Source organism: Triticum dicoccoides, chromosome 3B, assembly GCF_002162155.2.
Source record: "Triticum dicoccoides isolate Atlit2015 ecotype Zavitan chromosome 3B, WEW_v2.0, whole genome shotgun sequence".
NCBI classification, from domain to species: domain Eukaryota; kingdom Viridiplantae; phylum Streptophyta; class Magnoliopsida; order Poales; family Poaceae; genus Triticum; species Triticum dicoccoides.
The window spans coordinates 730,138,510-730,159,495 of NC_041385.1; positions in this window are offsets into that span (position 1 = coordinate 730,138,510).

Genomic DNA, 20,986 nt, shown 5'->3' on the forward strand with positions numbered 1-20,986 from the left:
TCTACCGAAGAATTTAACCAAGTCATCGCACCCACTCCAGCGCGCACTACGCCAACCTTCGCGCCCACTCCTGTACGTGTTGCTCCGCCCCTGGCAACCGCTCCGTCCGCTCTGCGCAACACTACACGTATGGAGCCCATTAGCGTGGAGGAAGTCGAGTCCCCAACCTCGCTACGCCTCGCCCTCGGCAGGGCAAAGGAGGTCGTCAACATCTCTGCCTGAGTGTGCTTAGCTGCCATGTATTGTACCGCCTTGTAAGATATGTGCGTAGGTTGTGAGAAGTAGCCTGTTTGCGCATCATGTAGGATCTGGAGAAGTGCACTAGCCTTAATAACATGTCAGGATTATGTACGCATATCCTGAGTGATGTGCTGTATAATTACCGCCCGCGTGTAAGATATGTAATGAGCAGTCCTTCTCCGTGCGCAAGTCGATTTGTTTTTCTTAAGTAAGCTTGGGTATTTAATTATATCTGCCAGCTTTATGCATTTATGGTTTTATTTTTGCGACTCTTTCCGCTTTTATTAAGAGTTTTACAAAAATATTTTTTCCCAGAGTGAAAAATGTCTCGTCCTTGGACACGTTCCATGCCAACTCCACCAGAGGAAATTCATGATACTCAGCCCAACAATGAGTTCACTCAGGGACAGTCAAGCCAACAAGGCAGTGAATCGGCACTTTCACAAATGTGCCTCCTTTATGAACAGAGTCAGCAACAACATCGCGAGATGATGAACCAAGTCATCAACATGGGGAATCATCATGGACAGTATCAGCAACATTCCAAGTTGTCTGAGCTACAGAAGACACGTCCTCAAACATTTTCCCACACTGACAAGCCTCTTGAAGCCGAGGACTGGCTTCGAGATATGGAGAGGAAATTAATTATTGCAAAGTGTTCAGATCTCGAGAAAGTACTATATGCTCCACACTATCTCACAGGAGCAGCCGCATCGTGGTGGGAGAACTTTCTGCACATGCATCCCAACGAAAATGACATAACCTGGGATGATTTCAAGGAAGGTTTCCGTGGTGCACATATTCCTAAGAGTATTATGAAAATCAAGAAGAGAGAATTCGATGACCTCAAACAAAGGAACATGACAGTGTCAGATTACAACAGTCAATTTACCCTATTATCCCGCTACGCCAATGAGGAGCGTATGACTGAAATCAAGAAGATGGAGAAATTCCTTGACGGTCTGGCGCCCGCGCTTAAATGCCAACTGGTCGTGCACACTTTTCCTGATTTTAAAACGCTGGTGGACAAGGCCATTACTCTGGAAAATGAGAGACGCAGTCTGGAAGATATCCGCAAGCAAAAAAGGGACCAGACTAATCACACTCGCAATCACCGAAGCAAGATAGATTTTAAAAAGGGTGGGACACCCAAATTCTCATCCAATGTCTCACGCCCAATCAGGAATTTTCATGCAAGGGACAAGGAATTCACCTATCGCCCCGGCGTTACTTGTTACGCTTGTGGAGAAGAAGGGCATTATGCCAAACAGTGCCCCAAGCCAAGGAACTCAACCCCAAAGCCGAACAACGGCGGCAATAATTCAGCGCCCAAGCGAAACAATTTCAATCCCAATAATAACCACAGGAAGGGTCATCTGAACCACGTGACCAAAGAGGAGGCACAAAATGCTCCGGATATCGTACTCGGTATGTTTCCTGTCAACACAATACCTGCAATGGTTTTGTTTGATTCTGGAGCTTCTCACTCTTTCATCTCGAAAAGTTTTGTTTTGCAAAATAATTTTTCGATGCTTCCTTTGGAGAAATCCATAATAATCAAGTCCCCCGGGATTCAGCAAGTTTCTCAGAATTACTGTCAGAATGTGGTCATTGAGTTTGAAGGATTGGAGTTTTACGCAAATCTTATTGTATTGGAAAATAAAGGACTGGATGTCATCCTAGGGATGGATTGGCTAACCACCAATAAAGGTTTTATCGACTGTTTCAACAGGACCGTGATTCTCACACACCACCAAGGGAAGACAATAAGAGTATCAGCCAAGGAAGGAAAAAGACCCCGGCAATTGAGATTAAATAAGGTGGACGTTTCTGAGCTAAACAAGGTTCCAGTAGTGTGTGAATTTCCAGATGTATTCCCTGAAGAGCTGTCAGGCATGCCACCAGACCGAGAAATAGAATTCCGCATTGAGCTAGCACCAGGAACCACCCCCATATACAAGAAACCATACAGAATGGCACCATCCGAGTTGATCGAATTGAAGAAGCAAATAAAGGAATTACTGGAAAAAGGATACATTCGAGCCAGCTCCTCACCTTGGGGATCACCAATTTTATTTGCCAAGAAGAAGGATGGAACGCTAAGATTGTGTATCGACTATCGAGCACTTAACATGGTCACAGTCAAAAACAAATACCCGATGCCAAGGATAAACGATTTGTTTGATCAACTTGCTCAGGCCAAGGTATTCTCAAAAATTGACTTAAGGTCAGGATACCATCAATTGAAGGTACAAATGGAAGATATCCCCAAAACAGCCTTCACCTCCAGATTTGGACTGTACGAGTTCACAGTGATGCCATTTGGATTAACTAACGCCCCGGCATATTTTTTTCACCTCATGAACAAAGTATTTATGAAGTTTATGGACAAATTCGTCGTAGTATTCATCGACGATATTCTGGTATACTCCAAAACACCAGAAGAGCACGCAGAACATCTCAGGATTGTACTAGGAGAGCTAAGGAAACACCAATTGTATGCCAAGTTCAGCAAGTGCGAATTTTGGCTAAGACAAGTAGGTTTTCTAGGCCACGTGCTGACTCAAGACGGTATAGCAGTGGACCCAGAGAAAGTCAAGGCCGTACTTGACTGGAAGTCACCAGCCAGCGTAACAGACATACGAAGTTTCTTGGGAATGGCAGGATATTACCGCAGATTTATTGAAGGATTTTCCACCATATCCAAGCCTATGACACAGTTACTCAAGAAAGATAAGAAGTTTGAGTGGACAGAAGCCTGCGAGAAAAGTTTCCAAGAGCTAAAGCGGAAACTAACAACAGCACCGGTATTAATTGTACCCGATATACACAAGAATTTTGAAGTATTTTGTGACGCATCCAGAAAGGGTCTCAGATGTGTGTTGATGCAAGAAGGCAAGGTTGTCGCCTACGCTTCAAGGCAACTTCGCAAACACGAGGAAAATTATCCCACTCATGATTTAGAAATGGCAGCAGTTATTCATGCACTCAAGGAATGGAGGCATTTCCTACTTGGGAATCGATGTGAGATATATACGGATCACAAAAGCCTCAAATACATTTTTATGCAGCCAGAACTAAATTTACGGCAACGCCGCTGGTTGGAATTGGTAAAGGATTATGATGTTGGTATCCATTACCATCCAGGGAAAGCAAACGTAGTGGCCGATGCCCTGAGTCGGAACCCCAGCTCCGACGGGAACTATCTGCACAGCTTGAGGCCCGAATTCCATCAAGAATTTGTCAAGCTCAACTTGATAATGGTAGCAGAAGGCACCATATCAAACTTGGAAATACAACCACACCTTGTGGAGAAAATTAAAGAGGCTCAGTCCGGTCACCCCAGCATTGAAGGAATTAAAAGGAAGTTGAGTATGGGCAAGGCCTCGGAATTCATCATAGACAATGAAGGAATATTATGGTACGGAGAAAGGCTATGCGTGCCAAACATAGAAGACCTTAAACAGCAAGTTTTAACTGAAGCACACACCACTCCATATTCGATCCACCCTGGAGGAACCAAAATGTATAAGGATATTCAGGAAAGATTTTGGTGGCACGGTATGAAGAGGGACATAGCCGCCTTCATTGCATGTTGCGACTCATGTCAACGCATAAAAGCTGAACATCAGAGACCAGCCGGACTACTGCAACCTAACAAAATACCTGAGTGGAAATGGGACGAAATAGGGATGGATTTTATTGTCGGATTACCTCGGTCACGACACGGGAATGATGCCATATGGGTCATCACTGACAGGTTGACCAAAGTGGCACACTTTATTCCAGTGAAGACAACCTACACCACTCAGAGGCTTGCCAGGATTTATCTTTCCCGCATAGTCTGTCTGCACGGTGTCCCGAAGACTATAATTTCCGACAGAGGCACTCAGTTCGTCTCAAGATTTTGGGAGCATTTACAACAGGCTCTGGGAACCCTACTAGCCTTCAGTACCGCATACCATCCACAGACTGATGGACAAACAGAACGCGTAAACCAGGTTTTAGAAGACATGCTGAGAGCATGTGTCCTCACCTATGGAATCAGTTGGGAGGACAGCCTGCCATATGCCGAGTTCGCATACAACAACAGTTACCAGGCCAGCCTGCAAATGGCTCCTTTCGAAGCCCTATATGGAAGGAGATGTCGTACCCCGTTAAATTGGTCAGAGACCGGAGACAGCCGCATCTTCGGACCAGATATGCTCAGAGAAGCCGAGGAAAAAGTCAAGCTAATCAGGGACCGACTTAAGACCGCTCAAAGTCGACAGAAAAGTTATTATGATCAGAAACATCGTAGGGTCAGCTTCGAACCCGGTGAATTCGTATACTTGAGAGTATCCCCGATGAGAGGATTGCAACGGTTTAAGATTAAAGGAAAATTGGCACCAAGATTCATTGGACCATTTTGCATAGTGGCACGAAGAGGCACTGTAGCCTACCAGCTAGACTTACCCGAAGACTTGTCCGACATTCACGACGTGTTCCACATCTCTCAATTAAGGAAGTGCGTAAGCAACCCAGAGAAACAAGTATCCCATGAGAACATTGACGTACAGCCAGACCTCACTTATCGAGAACGTCCCATAAGAATATTAGAGAAGTCTGAAAGGAGGACCCGACAGAAAACCATCAAGTTTTTCAAAGTCCAGTGGAGCAATCACACCGACAGTGAAGCAACTTGGGAAAGCGAGGATTTTCTTCGGACAGAGCATCCACACTTATTTAAGGATCAGCTGAAATCTCGGGGACGAGATTTTTCCTAAGGGGGTAGGTGTTGTGACACTCCAAAATTTTTATTTGGTTTTTATCAAAAACTTTGTGGTTTTGAGGAGAGACCTTTTTAAATTTTTCTTTTTCAGAAAAACCTTCCTCTTAAAAACCTCCTTTTGCCTTGGCAAGGATTTTATTTCTTTCAAACTTTGGTGGTTGATCTTTTGCAAACTTCTTCTCTGTTAGTTCCCTCTAAAAAAAAATTTTTTTTGGGAGTTCTAATTTGTTTTATTTTTAAGTGAAGCTCTATGAAAATTTGGGATTTTCTTATCTTTGAAGCCACCCTTGGCTTGTATTTTTGCCCATGAGATAAAACCCCTCCAAAACCTCCCCCCCCCCTTGTGATCAACCTAAGTTCTCTGTCCCAACTAATCCAAACTGGTTTTGGATTTTATTCTAATTATTGTTCCCCCTCAAATCAATTCTGAAAATTATTTGGAGCCTGAGGGATTTTCAAAGCAAGTACACTTTTTAATTTGAATTTTGACCTCAAACCAATTCTCCTGGATTGTCCTTTGAACCCACAACCCAGAACCATCTTGATCCACTCCTCCTCTTTTCAAATTTTTCAAAATACAGTCTCTGCAAGTTTGGACCAGATTTGCCAAATTTGGTGAAATTCATATCCACACTGCTCCAAAAATTCCACCAAAAATCATGCAGCCTACTTGAGCAAGGAGAAGCCACTCCACCAAAAATCAGCTCAAGGAAAAATCACCAGAGGCCAATTTCATTCGGTCGAACACCTTGTGGGCACTGTTACTGTTCAAAGTTCAGAAAATTCAGTTTCAGTGTCATCTTCCGTCCGTCAGTTTCAGTCACGCGGCCACAGTGCCCTTGGCACGTTCCTCGCCGCCTCTTCCTCTTGTCCGAAGCTTCACACGCGTGCGTGGAGCCTTCCTGGCGTCGGTAGCGTGCTGGCCCGCCCTCGCCGGCGTCTTCTGCGGCGTCGGGACCTCCCGTGGCGGCCGACAGGAGGCACACCACGGCAGAACTCTGTTCCGCGCCGCCCATCGCTCCCTGGCTCTCCGCGTGGCCTCATGCATGCCAGCGCACGCCCGTAGCACAGCCACCGTGGCCGGCAAGCACGGAACGCGCTCTCCGCCGCCGACGGGCCCGCGCCATCCCCGTTCCGTCGAGCTCGCCCTTAACACCCAAACCCCGGCCAATTTAACACCAAAACGGACCCATTGAACCTCCGTGATGACGCTCGACCCCCTAACCACCCCGACCGAGCACTGCGCCACCGTAATCACTCGCCGGTGATCCTCGTTCACGGCAACCGCCTCGGACCGCCTATATAAAGGGGTCCCGAGCTCACTCTCGTGCACGCAGCACCTCCACTACTCACCAACACCCCGCCAGGCCACTAGGGGGACCTCGAGGAGGTCTCCTCCCCCAGCTCCGGCCGCCTCGCCCCGCCTCGGCCTCCAGCCCGATTCGTTCTGGTGAGGCCATCTCCGGCGCTCAAACCCCGTTCGTTACCCTCTCTAGCTGCCAGGAGCATAACCCCCTCTTCAATTTAACCTTTGCAGCCCTCTCCGACGAGCCCCTCGACCACCCGAGCCGCCGTCCGCCGGAGCAAAGCTCGCCGTCGACGTGGTGCTCGCCGACCGACTCCACCACCATCAAATGACGCGGAAGAGTGCCCTGAGCACGGAGGTACCCTCCGATCTCTCTGCCTCGCCGTGGATCGCCGCCGGCGACCACCGCGGCTCTCGGGCGCCGGCGAACTCTGCCGCCCCGTTTGAACATTTGAACCTGACGGGTGGGACCCCACCGTCAGCCTCTCTGCTCTCTCTTTCGAATCGTTTTCTGGAAGCGCCTTCGGGCAGAATGCGTTTTCTCTTTGGGCTGGCGTAGTCGCTACCGAAGCGTTTTTCTGTTTTTATAAACTAGCCCCTGGAAATCTTCTGTTTCATTACAGATAAGTCCCTGAACAAAAACCCTTATAACTTTTAATCAGAAAAGTATTTTTGATTGATTCTTTTTCTGTTCTCTTTAAAATTTTGTCTAGTTTTTTATCAGATTTATTTGAAAAATATTTGGTTTACCTTCTGTGCACTCCTTCGTATTTACGTTAGCGCATATATTTTCTTTAAACCGTAGATACCGAAGGAGGTGACGGAGCCGCGAACTTCACCGAGCTAGGCTCCGACTACTCTGAACCAGGCAAGCATGTTTGAACTTTTGATATGATGAGTGTCTTGGCATGTTTTGCATTTAGTTAGTTTCATGGCATGTTGGTGAGCATACCGATGAACGTTATTTTATGTGATAATAAGGTGAGTGAGTTCGATGATCCATACGTGGATGAATGTGAATATGAATGGCCATGTGTTGGCATGAGGATGGGTACGATGGCAGTGTTGTAGCATGCCAGTCTTATGCCAGACTATGTGACTTCAGTATCAAACCATATCGGTCCAGTACCTATCATTTCCTTCCTTGTACTACCACATGTTTTCCGCAAGGAATATGGTTTAGTAAGTTGCAAACCGCTTTCATGGTACACACCAAAGAGGAGAGGCCGTGATGATGGTTCCATGGCCCTGGATTAAAGCCAGTCATCCGGTCAGGGGGCATGGGTGTTTCCGGTTGGGACCGAGAGGGGGGCACCCCTTAGAGCGCGCGTATATAAATTTGATCCCATGCTATTCGAGATTGTGATCTCCCCGTCTCAAATGTTTTTCTTGGACGATGACTAGGGTGATTCCTAGCATCGAGAGGTAGGATGGGTGTGTACCGGTTAGCTGTGTTTTCTTCCGAAATACCGTAAATGGAACTAGTCCTTCGTGACTACGGAAATCCGTTGGCTGTGGGAAAAAATTTGTACAAACTCTGCAGAGTCATATATTCCTCCAAATCATCTATTCCATGTCAAGTTTCGTTCTGCCTTATCCTAATCAATTGTCAGCTTTGATGACAGAGACTCCGGTGAATCGCATGAGTGCTAAGTCCGGTTGAATGATTATCCCTGTGGATGGACTAACCCATTTATTCTCATGGATTGAATGTTTATTATGAGTATTATTTACTGGTGAATTTAAAGCCCTTTCTGCGATGTCGCTCAGACGTCCGACTGTGGCATTTCTTTTAAAGCCCTTTCTGCGATGTCGCTCAGACGTCCGACTGTGGCATTTCTTTTAAAGCCCTTTCTGCGATGTCGCTCAGACGTCCAACTGTGGCATTTCTTTTAAAGCCCTTTCTGTGATGTCGCTCAGACGTCCGACTGTGGCATTTCTTTTAAAGCCCTTTCTGCGATGTCGCTCAGACGTCCGACCGTGGCATTTCTTTTAAAGCCCTTTATGTGGCGTCGCTCAGACGCCCGACTGTGGTATTTCTTTTAAAGCCCTTTATGTGGTGTCGCTAAGATGCCCGACTGTGGCATCATTTCCTTATTTTTGTTTGTTCACCTTTCGAGGCGTCGCTTCAGACACCCGATCGGTCTTTATTTATGCTCTGTGGGATTTCAGGCGGACTACCGCCGTTTCCCTTTTTACTTACCCCGTTATGCCAATTTTATTTATTGTGCATTAAGGAATTAATCATGTTGCATCCATGCACGCATTTGTTATATCTTACGTCCGAACTGTCTTGCGAGTACTTTCAAAGTACTCACTGGCTTGTTGATTTGGCCAGATGCTGACGAAGGCGATCTCATGGATGAAGAGTTCGATAGCGAGTCCGACACTTAGAGGAGTCCCAGTCAGTCTCGTGCGACCCTGGATTTGGTCACTGTTTTATATCCGCTTCCGCTACCAAATAAATTTATCGAGCCTCACCTCGACGTTCGATGAAATGATATTCTTAGAGTCTTGTATTTCCCTTCCCGCTGTGTTTTTCCACCACCAACCTATCCATGAGTCAGTAGTATGTATCCACACCACTGTGTCCTGTCCGCCATTATGTATGATTATTGGCGTGCTTGTAATAATTTGGTTGAGCGACCGCAGCTCAACCCTGTAATATATTTTATGCTACTGGCTTATTGTATCAAGAAATTGTCTACCAGTGAGGAGGATTTCTCTCATACTGGACTCAAAAGACTGGTTTATCAATAAATATTTTTATTGGAAAACCGGTCGTGGCAAGCTTGGTACCAGAGCCAGGCTGACTGTAGGAAGCCACTAGGTGCGATCGCTAATTAGTTATCAGCATGACAGGGCTATTTTATGTTTTTGCAATTGTAGTCATTTTCTGCCAGTCAGCATAAATTTATGATCTGACCCTGCAGAATTTTGCCTACTTTTCTAGATGGCCGACAACAGCTGCGAGTCTCAGACCTTCGCCAACGTGCCCGATGGGTTCGTCAAGCTTCTTTCTTTCATCGTTCAGGTCGCGATGGGGCCATCCATGCGCCCAGTCTTCACACTCTGCCAGCACCGAGTCAACGACAGTCTGACCATGCACCAGGCCGCGGTGCAGTTCAGGGGAGGGCGTGGTGAGTTACGCCGCTTCCGGTTCGTGGGAAGAGCCATGCCTATGGAGAGGCATGCTATGCAGATGGCAGCCCGCGAGGCGATAGCTCGTCTCAGGGATGTCCTTCCCGTGATGAAGACTCGTCATTACCGTTATCTTCCGTGCCATGTGCCTTACACTTGTCACTACGCATACTCCTGCCCCAGAGGAGAACGAGACGAGGCTTTTGAGATACTCATTGAGTATCTCCGGGCCCTGGAGGCAGCCTTCGACAACCTGGTGGACGACTTCGTAGCTACCCGCATGGACTCAGTCCATGGCTGTGCTGCCAACAGGAGGGAGCTCCTACCCATCGCTCCGCCACCGACTTTTGTCTCGTCATCAGCATCTTTTACGCCTACTCGTCGCCTGCCTTCTACCGAAGAATTTAACCAAGTCATCGCACCCACTCCACCGCGCACTACACCAACCTTCGCGCCCACTCCTGTACATGTTGCTCCGCCCCTGGCAACCGCTTCGTCCGCTCTGCACAACACTACACGTATGGAGCCCATTAGCGAGGAGGAAGTCGAGTCCCCAACCTCGCTACGCCTCGCCCTCGGCAGGGCAAAGGAGGTTGTCAACATCTCTGCCTGAGTGTGCTTAGCTGCCATGTATTGTACCGCCTTGTAAGATATGTGCGTAGGTTGTGAGAAGTAGCCTGTTTGCGCATCATGTAGGATCTGGAGAAGTGCACTAGCCTTAATAACATGTCAGGATTATGTACGCATATCCTGAGTGATGTGCTGTATAATTACCGCCCGCGTGTAAGATATGTAATGAGCAGTCCTTCTCCGTGCGCAAGTCGATTTGTTTTTCTTAAGTAAGCTTGGGTATTTAATTATATCTGCCAGCTTTATGCATTTATGGTTTTATTTTTGCGACTCTTTCCGCTTTTATTAAGAGTTTTACAAAAATATTTTTTCCATGAGTGAAAAATGTCTCGTCCTTGGACACGTTCCATGCCAACTCCACCAGAGGAAATTCATGATACTCAGCCCAACAATGAGTTCACTCAGGGACAGTCAAGCCAACAAGGCAGTGAATCGGCACTTTCACAAATGTGCCTCCTTTATGAACAGAGTCAGCAACAACATCGCGAGATGATGAACCAAGTCATCAACATGGGGAATCATCATGGACAGTATCAGCAACATTCCAAGTTGTCTGAGCTACAGAAGACATGTCCTCAAACATTTTCCCACACTGACAAGCCTCTTGAAGCCGAGGACTGGCTTCGAGATATGGAGAGGAAATTAATTATTGCAAAGTGTTCAGATCTCGAGAAAGTACTATATGCTCCACACTATCTCACAGGAGCAGCCGCATCGTGGTGGGAGAACTTTCTGCACATGCATCCCAACGAAAATGACATAACCTGGGATGATTTCAAGGAAGGTTTCCGTGGTGCACATATTCCTAAGAGTATTATGAAAATCAAGAAGAGAGAATTCGATGACCTCAAACAAAGGAACATGACAGTGTCAGATTACAACAGTCAATTTACCCTATTATCCCGCTACGCCAATGAGGAGCGTATGACTGAAATCAAGAAGATGGAGAAATTCCTTGACGGTCTGGCGCCCGCGCTTAAATGCCAACTGGTCGTGCACACTTTTCCTGATTTTAAAACGCTGGTGGACAAGGCCATTACTCTGGAAAATGAGAGACGAAGTCTGGAAGATATCCGCAAGCAAAAAAGGGACCAGACTAATCACACTCGCAATCACCGAAGCAAGATAGATTTTAAAAAGGGTGGGACACCCAAATTCTCATCCAATGTCTCACGCCCAATCAGGAATTTTCATGCAAGGGACAAGGAATTCACCTATCGCCCCGGCGTTACTTGTTACGCTTGTGGAGAAGAAGGGCATTATGCCAAACAGTGCCCCAAGCCAAGGAACTCAACCCCAAAGCCGAACAACGGCGGCAATAATTCAGCGCCCAAGCGAAACAATTTCAATCCCAACAATAACCACAGGAAGGGTCATCTGAACCACGTGACCAAAGAGGAGGCACAAAATGCTCCGGATATCGTACTCGGTACATTTCCTGTCAACACAACACCTGCAATGGTTTTGTTTGATTCTGGAGCTTCTCACTCTTTCATCTCGAAAAGTTTTGCTTTGCAAAATAATTTTTCGATGCTTCCTTTGGAGAAATCCATAATAATCAAGTCCCCCGGGATTCAGCAAGTTTCTCAGAATTACTGTCAGAATGTGGTCATTGAGTTTGAAGGATTGGAGTTTTACGCAAATCTTATTGTATTGGAAAATAAAGGACTGGATGTCATCCTAGGGATGGATTGGCTAACCACCAATAAAGGTTTTATCGACTGTTTCAACAGGACCGTGATTCTCACACACCACCAAGGGAAGACAATAAGAGTATCAGCCAAGGAAGGAAAAAGACCCCGGCAACTGAGATTAAATAAGGTGGACGTTTCTGAGCTAAACAAGGTTCCAGTAGTGTGTGAATTTCCAGATGTATTCCCTGAAGAGCTGCCAGGCATGCCACCAGACCGAGAAATAGAATTCCGCACTGAGCTAGCACCAGGAACCACCCCCATATACAAGAAACCATACAGAATGGCACCATCCGAGTTGATCGAATTGAAGAAGCAAATAAAGGAATTACTGGAAAAAGGATACATTCGAGCCAGCTCCTCACCTTGGGGATCACCAATTTTATTTGCCAAGAAGAAGGATGGAACGCTAAGATTGTGTATCGACTATCGAGCACTTAACATGGTCACAGTCAAAAACAAATACCCGATGCCAAGGATAAACGATTTGTTTGATCAACTTGCTCAGGCCAAGGTATTCTCAAAAATTGACTTAAGGTCAGGATACCATCAATTGAAGGTACGAACGGAAGATATCTCGAAAATAGCCTTCACCTCCAGATATGGACTGTACGAGTTCACAGTGATGCCATTTGGATTAACTAACGCCCCGGCATATTTTGTTCACCTCATGAACAAAGTATTTATGAAGTTTATGGACAAATTCGTCGTAGTATTCATCGACGATATTCTGGTATACTCCAAAACACCAGAAGAGCACGCAGAACATCTCAGGATTGTACTAGGAGAGCTAAGGAAACACCAATTGTATGCCAAGTTCCGCAAGTGCGAATTTTGGCTAAGACAAGTAGGTTTTCTAGGCCACGTGCTGACTCAAGACGGTATAGCAGTGGACCCAGAGAAAGTCAAGGCCGTACTTGACTGGAAGTCACCAGCCAGCGTAACAGACATACGAAGTTTCTTGGGAATGGCAGGATATTACCGCAGATTTATTGAAGGATTTTCCACCATATCCAAGCCTATGACACAGTTACTCAAGAAAGATAAGAAGTTTGAGTGGACAGAAGCCTGCGAGAAAAGTTTCCAAGAGCTAAAGTGGAAACTAACAACAGCACCGGTATTAATTGTACCCGATATACACAAGAATTTTGAAGTATTTTGTGACGCATCCAGAAAGGGTCTCGGATGCGTGTTGATGCAAGAAGGCAAGGTTGTCGCCTACGCTTCAAGGCAACTTCGTAAACACGAGGAAAATTATCCCACTCATGATTTAGAAATGGCAGCAGTTATTCATGCACTCAAGGAATGGAGGCATTTCCTACTTGGGAATCGATGTGAGATATATACGGATCACAAAAGCCTCAAATACATTTTTACGCAGCCAGAACTAAATTTACGGCAATGCCGCTGGTTGGAATTGGTAAAGGATTATGATGTTGGTATCCATTACCATCCAGGGAAAGCAAACGTAGTGGCCGATGCCCTGAGTCGGAACCCCAGCTCCGACGGGAACTATCTGCACAGCTTGAGGCCCGAATTCCATCAAGAATTTGTCAAGCTCAACTTGATAATGGTAGCAGAAGGCACCATATCAAACTTGGAAATACAACCACACCTTGTGGAGAAAATTAAAGAGGCTCAGTCCGGTCACCCCAGCATTGAAGGAATTAAAAGGAAGTTGAGTATGGGCAAGGCCTCGGAATTCGTCATAGACAATGAAGGAATATTATGGTACGGAGAAAGAATATGCGTGCCAAACATAGAAGACCTTAAACAGCAAGTTTTAACTGAAGCACACACCACTCCATATTCGATCCACCCTGGAGGAACCAAAATGTATAAGGATATTCAGGAAAGATTTTGGTGGCACGGTATGAAGAGGGACATAGCCGCCTTCATTGCATGTTGCGACTCATGTCAACGCATAAAAGCTGAACATCAGAGACCAGCCGGACTACTGCAACCTAACAAAATACCTGAGTGGAAATGGGACGAAATAGGGATGGATTTTATTGTCGGATTACCTCGGTCACGACACGGGAATGATGCCATATGGGTCATCACTGACAGGTTGACCAAAGTGGCACACTTTATTCCAGTGAAGACAACCTACACCACTCAGAGGCTTGCCAGGATTTATCTTTCCCGCATAGTCTGTCTGCACGGTGTCCCGAAGACTATAATTTCCGATAGAGGCACTCAGTTCGTCTCAAGATTTTGGGAGCATTTACAACAGGCTCTGGGAACCCTACTAGCCTTCAGTACCGCATACCATCCACAGACTGATGGACAAACAGAACGCGTAAACCAGGTTTTAGAAGACATGCTGAGAGCATGCGTCCTCGCCTATGGAATCAGTTGGGAGGACAGCCTGCCATATGCCGAGTTCGCATACAACAACAGTTACCAGGCCAGCCTGCAAATGGCTCCTTTCGAAGCCCTATACGGAAGAAGATGTCGTACCCCGTTAAATTGGTCAGAGACCGGAGACAGCCGCATCTTCGGACCAGATATGCTCAGAGAAGCCGAGGAAAAAGTGAAGCTAATCAGGGACCGACTTAAGACCGCTCAAAGTCGACAGAAAAGTTATTATGATCAGAAACATCGTAGGGTCAGCTTCAAACCCGGTGAATTCGTATACTTGAGAGTATCCCTGATGAGAGGATTGCAACGGTTTAAGATTAAAGGAAAATTGGCACCAAGATTCATTGGACCATTTTGCATAGTGGCACGAAGAGGCACTGTAGCCTACCAGCTAGACTTACCCGAAGACTTGTCCGACATTCACGACGTGTTCCACGTCTCTCAATTAAGGAAGTGCGTAAGCAACCCAGAGAAACAAGTATCCCATGAGAACATTGACGTACAGCCAGACCTCACTTATCGAGAACGTCCCATAAGAATATTAGAGGAGTCTGAAAGGAGGACCCGACAGAAAACCATCAAGTTTTTCAAAGTCCAGTGGAGCAATCACACCGACAGTGAAGCAACTTGGGAAAGCGAGGATTTTCTTCGGATAGAGCATCCACACTTATTTAAGGATCAGCTGAAATCTCGGGGACGAGATTTTTCCTAAGGGGGTAGGTGTTGTGACACTCCAAAATTTTTATTTGGTTTTTATCAAAAACTTTGTGGTTTTGAGGAGAGACCTTTTTAAAATTTTCTTTTTCAGAAAAACCTTCCTCTTAAAAACCTCCTTTTGCCTTGGCCAGGATTTTATTTCTTTCAAACTTTGGTGGTTGATCTTTTGCAAACTTCTTCTCTGTTAGTTCCCTCTAAAAAAATTTTTTTTTTGGGAGTTCTAATTTGTTTTATTTTTAAGTGAAGCTCTATGAAAATTTGGGATTTTCTTATCTTTGAAGCCACCCTTGGCTTTGTATTTTTGCCCATGAGATAAAACCCCTCCAAAACCTCCCCTCCCCCTTGTGATCAACCTAAGTTCTCTGTCCCAACTAATCCAAACTGGTTTTGGATTTTATTCTAATTATTGTTCCCCCTCAAATCAATTCTGAAAATTATTTGGAGCCTGAGGGATTTTCAAAGCAAGTACACTTTTTAATTTGAGTTTTGACCTCAAACCAATTCTCCTGGATTGTCCTTTGAACCCACAACCCAGAACCATCTTGATCCACTCCTCCTCTTTTCAAATTTTTCAAAATACAGTCTCTGCAAGTTTGGACCAGATTTGCCAAATTTGGTGAAATTCATATCCACACTGCTCCAAAAATTCCACCAAAAATCATGCAGCCTACTTGAGCAAGGAGAAGCCACTCCACCAAAAATCAGCTCAAGGAAAAATCACCAGAGGCCAATTTCATTCGGTTGAACACCTTGTGGGCACTGTTACTGTTCAAAGTTCAGAAAATTCAGTTTCAGTGTCATCTTCTGTCCGTCAGTTTCAGTCACGCGGCCACAGTGCCCTTGGCACGTTCCTCGCCGCCTCTTCCTCTTGTCCGAAGCTTCACACGCGTGCGTGGAGCCTTCCTGGCATCGGTAGCGCGCTGGCCCGCCCTCGCCGGCGTCTTCTGCGGCATCGGGACCTCCCGTGGCGGCCGACAGGAGGCACACCACGGCAGAACGCCGTTCCGCGCCGCCCATCGCTCCCTGGCTCTCCGCGTGGCCTCATGCACGCTAGCGCACGCCCGTAGCACAGCCACCGTGGCCGGCAAGCACGGAACGCGCTCTCCGCCGCCGACGGGCCCGCGCCATCCCCGTTCCGTCGAGCTCGCCCTTAACACCCAAACCCCGGCCAGTTTAACACCAAAACGGACCCATTGAACCTCCGTGATGACGCTCGACCCCCTAACCACCCCGACCGAGCACTGCGCCACCGTAATCACTCGCTGGTGATCCTCGTTCACGGCAACCGCCTCGGACCGCCTATATAAAGGGGTCCCGAGCTCACTCTCGTGCACGCAGCACCTCCACTACTCACCAACACCCCGCCAGGCCACTAGGGGGACCTCGAGGAGGTCTCCTCCCCCAGCTCCGGCCGCCTCGCCCCGCCTCGGCCTCCAGCCCGATTCGTTCTGGTGAGGCCATCTCCGGCGCTCAAACCCCGTTCGTTACCCTCTCTAGCTGCCAGGAGCATAACCCCCTCTTCAATTTAACCTTTGCAGCCCTCTCCGACGAGCCCCTCGACCACCCGAGCCGCCGTCCGCCGGAGCAAAGCTCGCCGTCGACGTGGTGCTCGCCGACCGACTCCACCACCATCAACTGATGCGGAAGAGTGCCCTGAGCACGGAGGTACCCTCCGATCTCTCTGCCTCGCCGTGGATCGCCGCCGGCAACCACCGCGGCTCTCGGGCGCCGGCGAACTCTGCCGCCCCGTTTGAACATTTGAACCTGACGGGTGGGACCCCACCGTCAGCCTCTCTGCTCTCTCTTTCGAATCGTTTTCTGGAAGTGCCTTCGGGCAGAATGCGTTTTCTCTTTGGGCTGGCGTAGTCGCTACCGAAGCGTTTTTCTGTTTTTATAAACTAGCCCCTGGAAATCTTCTGTTTCATTACAGATAAGTCCATGAACAAAAACCCTTATAACTTTTAATCAGAAAAGTATTTTTGATTGATTCTTTTTCTGTTCTCTTTAAAATTTTGTCTAGTTTTTTATCAGATTTATTTGAAAAATATTTGGTTTACCTTCTGTGCACTCCTTCGTATTTATGTTAGCGCATATATTTTCTTTAAACCGTAGATACCGAAGGAGGTGACGGAGCCGCGAACTTCACCGAGCTAGGCTCCGACTACTCTGAACCAGGCAAGCATGTTTGAACTTTTGATATGATGAGTGTCTTGGCATGTTTTGCATTTAGTTAGTTTCATGGCATGTTGGTGAGCATACCGATGAACGTTATTTTATGTGATAATAAGGTGAGTGAGTTCGATGATCCATACGTGGATGAATGTGAATATGAATGGCCATGTGTTGGCATGAGGATGGGTACGATGGCAGTGTTGTAGCATGCCAGTCTTACGCCAGACTATGTGACTTCAGTATCAAACCATATCGGTCCAGTACCTATCATTTCCTTCCTTGTACTACCACATGTTTTCCGCAAGGAATATGGTTTAGTAAGTTGCAAACCGCTTTCATGGTACACACCAAAGAGGAGAGGCCGTGATGATGGTTCCATGGCCCTGGATTAAAGCCAGTCATCCGGTCAGGGGGCATGGGTGTTTCCGGTTGGGACCGAGAGGGGGGCACCCCTTAGAGCGCGCGTATATAAATTTGATCCCATGCTATTCGAGATTGTGATCTCCCCGTCTCAAAAGTTTTTCTTGGACGATGAATAGGGTGATTCCTAGCATCGAGAGGTAGGATGGGTGTGTACCGGTTAGCTGTGTTTTCTTCCGAAATACCGTAAACGGAACTAGTCCTTCGTGACTACGGAAATCCGTTGGCTGTGGGAAAAAATTTGTACAAACTCTGCAGAGTCATATATTCCTCCAAATCATCTATTCCATGTCAAGTTTCGTTCTATCTTATCCTAATCAATTGTCAGCTTTGATGACAGAGACTCCGGTGAATCGCATGAGTGCTAAGTCCGGTTGAATGATTATCCCAGTGGATGGACTAACCTGTTTATTCTCATGGATTGAATGTTTATTATGAGTATTATTTACTGGTGAATTTAAAGCCCTTTCTGCGATGTCGCTCAGACGTCCGACTGTGGCATTTCTTTTAAAGCCCTTTCTGCGATGTCGCTCAGACGTCCGACTGTGGCATTTCTTTTAAAGCCCTTTCTGCGATGTCGCTCAGACGTCCGACTGTGGCATTTCTTTTAAAGCCCTTTCTGTGATGTCGCTCAGACGTCCGACTGTGGCATTTCTTTTAAAGCCCTTTCTGCGATGTCGCTCAGACGTCCGACCGTGGCATTTCTTTTAAAGCCCTTTATGTGGCGTCGCTCAGACGCCCGACTGTGGTATTTCTTTTAAAGCCCTTTATGTGGTGTCGCTAAGATGCCCGACTGTGGCATCATTTCCTTATTTTTGTTTGTTCACCTTTCGAGGCGTCGCTTCAGACACCCGATCGGTCTTTATTTATGCTCTGTGGGATTTCAGGCGGACTACCGTCGTTTCCCTTTTTACTTACCCCGTTATGCCAATTTTTATTTATTGTGCATTAAGGAATTAATCATGTTGCATCCATGCACGCATTTGTTATATCTTACGTCCGAACTGTCTTGCGAGTACTTTCAAAGTACTCACTAGCTTGTTGATTTGGCCAGATGCTGACGAAGGCGATCTCATGGATGAAGAGTTCGATAGCGAGTCCGACACTTAGAGGAGTCCCAGTCAGTCTCGTGCGACCCTGGATTTGGTCACTGTTTTATATCCGCTTCCGCTACCAAATAAATTTATCGAGCCTCACCTCGACATTCGATGAAATGATATTCTTAGAGTCTTGTATTTCCCTTCCCGCTGTGTTTTTCCACCACCAACCTATCCATGAGTCAGTAGTATGTATCCACACCACTGTGTCCTGTCCGCCATTATGTATGATTATTGGCGTGCTTGTAATAATTTGGTTGAGCGACCGCAGCTCAACCCTGTAATATATTTTATGCTACTGGCTTATTGTATCAAGAAATTGTCTACCAGTGAGGAGGATTTCTCTCATACAGGACTCAAAAGACTGGTTTATCAATAAATATTTTTATTGGAAAACCGGTCGTGGCAGTCTCCATTTCCAAGAGGTGGAGGGTGATTCAACAAGAGTGCAACAAGTTTTGCGCCACTCTTGAGAGCGTCAAGGCCCGCTGTCGGTGTCAAAACCGGCAGATCTCGGGTAGTGGGTCCCGAACTATGCGTCTAGGCGGATGGTAACAGGAGACAAGGGACACGATGTTTTTACCCAGGTTCGGGCCCTCTCGATGGAGGTAAAACCCTACTCCTGCTTGATTAATATTGATGATATGGGTAGTACAAGAGTTGATCTACCACGAGATCAGAGAGGCTAAACCCTAGAAGCTAGCCTATGGTATGATTGTTGTTCGTCCTTCGGACTAAAAACTCTCCGGTTTATATAGACACCGGAGAGGGCTAGGGTTACATAGAGTCGGTTACAATGGGAGGAGATCTTCATATCATATCGCCAAGCTTGCCTTCCATGCCAAGGAAAGTCCTATCCGGACACGGGACGAAGTCTTCAATCTTGTATCTTCATAGTCCGGGAGTCCGGCCAAAGCTCATAGTCCGGCCATCCGGACACCCCCTAATCCAGGACTCCCTCAGTAGCCCCTGAACCAGGCTTCAATGACGACGAGTCCGGCGCGCAAATTGTCTTCGGCATTGCAAGGCGGGTTCCTCCTCCGAATACTCCATAGAAGATGTTGAACACAAGGATAGTGTCCGGCTCTGTAAAATAAGTTCCACATGCCACCGGAGAGAGAATAATATCTGCACAAATCTAATATGCTGACGTATTCCGCAGAGTGACATCACGCCACGGCCAAGCCTTTATTCGAATCGTTTTACTGTTCCACCTCAGCGCATTTAGCGAGGCGGTTTCCTTGGCACGTCTTGTCAAAGCAGAGATTGTGTCCCCTTATTCCGGGATTCTCATCAATACGAGCGTGGGTAACCCAACCGCGCCATTAACCGCGGTGCTTGGGAGATAAGCGAGTTTTATTGGGCTAGTGGGGGTATATAGTCTCGGTCGCCCATAAGGGGATAAGGATCCACCCTTTCCATTCACGCCTTCTTCCTCCCCTGCTTATCCATCCCTGCGCACTCAAACTCCAGCGCCCAAGTCCGCACTTCCCACCTCTACCTTTCTCCAATCATGTCCGGAGCGGGAGGTAGATGGATGGCCTCCTCCGTCACGGAGGGGCAAATCAAAAAGTTGAGGAAGGCCGGATACTTGTCTGACGACATCGCGCACCGGCTTCTCGAGGAGGGGCAACTCGTCCCCACCCCTAGGCCTCATGAGAGGGTCATGTTTCTCCCCCATTTCCTCCGCGGACTGGGCTTTCCTCTTCACCCATTCGTCCGGGGGCTCATGTTCTACTACGGCCTAGACTTCCACGATCTGGCCCCAAACTTCATCCTCAACATCTCGGCATTCATCGTCATGTGTGAGGCCTTCCTCCGCATCCAGCCTCACTTTGGCCTATGGCTGGAGATCTTCAGCGTCAAGCCGAAGGTCGTGGGCGGACGTCAAGCGGAGTGCAGAGGCGCCATGGTGGGCAAGATAGCCAATGTTACATGGCTCGAGGGTGCCATCGTAGAGACCATCAAAGGATGGCAGTCGGGGTGGTTCTATATCACCGAGCCGCGTGACCCTGAATGGGCAGCGGCCCCCGAATTTCGATCCGGCATCCCCACTCGGCTCACATCTTGGAAGAGGTGACCGGACTCCAAACCTGCATCCGAGACCTGGTGAACAAGAAGGTTAAGCTTGTTGTAGTCCAGGTCATGCTCTTCCGCTGGATTCTCCCATGTCAATGACGGGCCTTCACCTTGTGGGAGTTCGACCCGGCCCAGCACCAGACTTTGTCCCGGCTTTTTGACACAAAGCACGAGGACGCTTGGAAGGTGCTATTCAAGAGCTCCGAGGTCTCCCCACCCATCACCGAGGATCGCGGATTCTACGCCAAGCTCCAAGCCACCGAAGTAAGCTTGCCTTTAGTCTTTCTCGGGACACTTGATTTTCATGGTTTGATTCCATGCAGGATCTAAACTCCTGCTCCTTTGACAGGACTGGAAG